The sequence below is a fragment of the Arachis ipaensis genome, chromosome B03, assembly GCF_000816755.2.
Source record: "Arachis ipaensis cultivar K30076 chromosome B03, Araip1.1, whole genome shotgun sequence".
NCBI lineage: Eukaryota > Viridiplantae > Streptophyta > Magnoliopsida > Fabales > Fabaceae > Arachis > Arachis ipaensis.
The window spans coordinates 112188298-112190259 of record NC_029787.2 but is presented as its reverse complement, the minus strand read 5'-3'; positions in this window follow the sequence as shown (position 1 = coordinate 112190259).

Sequence of the window (1962 nt, the reverse complement as noted above, 5' to 3'; positions counted from 1 at the left end):
CGACGGTGCTCTCCGACGGCGACGGCGACGGCTCCAGTAGTGATGACAACGGAATCTCCCTCCTCTATTCATCGCATCTCTCTGCTTGGGCTCCCCTCAACAACGGCGACGGTTCTCCACGCACAGCCATGACGACGACAGCGACGGCTGCATTGCCCTCAATAGCGTCATCCTCCTTCTCCTGTCTTCTTCCTTTCTTCTCCTTCTCTGTTTTTTCTCTCTCTTTTTCTTTCTTTCATTCTCAACCATGTGTGTGTGTGTGTGTTAGGAGAGGGTTAGTATGGATATAATTAGGGTTAGGTTTGGGAAAAGGAACAAGGGTAATGTAGAAATTTTTTATAAAATTAGAGAGTATGGTAGTAATAAAAGAAATCAAATGTAAAATGTTATAAAAAAAAGTTCAGGACGTTACATTCTACTCCCCTTACAAAAATTTTTAGCTTCAAAAATTGATATAATTTGTAAAAAGGTTACGTGATTTTAGTCCTTTACTAAACATGAGAAAGAAGTATAATGTGATGCAATTATGCAAAGGTTACAAGATAGGTTTGTGTTAAAAAGATGTGGTTAACATTCACACTCTCTTGTTCCCTTGATAAGACAAACACATATAGCGCTTTTCACTTCGTTCATCACTCCCAAAGAGTATCTGAACGTCAAACATCAGGACTAACCTTTCAACTTGTACCAAAATCTCCTTAACGTCCTCCTCAGAACACTCCTACTTCATAATCTTCTTTTGACGTTGCACACTTACAAGTTTCACCTTCCGGGTCCACGAACCGCGTCTTAAAAATTAACGTATCGCTTGCTATATCTAGGAATTACATGTTAACTAATACAATCTCGAGTTTACTCAAAAGAATACAAAGCTTAGGAAGAGAAGAAAAAATATCACAGATGAGGTTCACAAGAATTCAGAAGAATGTGTAGGATCCCAGTTAAACAAAGATGTACAAAAATAATGAAATATGCCAAAAAGAGAGTCAAATCACATTTTAACAAGAAAATCTGAATCAAGAAATTTCGTTAGAAGCAATAAAAGAAAAGATGGAGTATTAGGTCGAAACAAGTTCAAAATGAATAAAAGAAGTACAAAGCTCACAAGAGATGGCCACTAAAGTCAATGACAATGTTCACAAAGATTTAAGAAAATGATTAAAAATAAAATCAAATAGGACATCTATCAACAATGGATAAAACTAAGAGAATCATTTCACATTCCCAAGAAAAAAGATATGAGACGAACATTTCAAAAGAAATGATAAAAGCATAAATGTTATCACGTCACACAAATTCAAGTTGAATCAAAAGATGCAAGGTTTATGAATTGGAGATTAATATCAATCAGGGACAAAGATTTTCTCTCAAGAACCTTGGAGAATCCCTAGATGCACAATCAAGCAAGGACATGTATAAGCAAAAAGACAATCAACAACGGAGAAAGCAAAGCAAAACATAAATTAAAAATACGACAACACATTCTGGAATAGACAACTTAACAATCATAAAAATAAAAAATAACAACGGTCACAAAAATTAGTATGCTTCCTTTTTCTTTTTATAGAAATCTTTAACTAAGTACCTTTGATATTATTATCATGACTTTGGACATTAAATAATTATGTCAATATAAAATTTGATATCTCCTAATTTAAAATAGTAGATAGATTATGTAAAATATGACAAGAAATATAATTAATTTCTTTGTTATCTCTTAAGTCAAAAATTATATATATATTTAACTCATTCTTGTCATTGTAGTAAAATACAATCAAATGATTTTCTATAATAATAATACAGTTAGACTTAGTATAAAGTTATAAATAAATTCACATATAAAGCAATGATAACAATAAAACTAAAATTTAAAGTACTGGCAATTAACAGACTAAGATCAGTTATAATAACTATTTTTATTTTTTATTTTATTTTATTTAATTATTGTTTTGGGTCTAAATT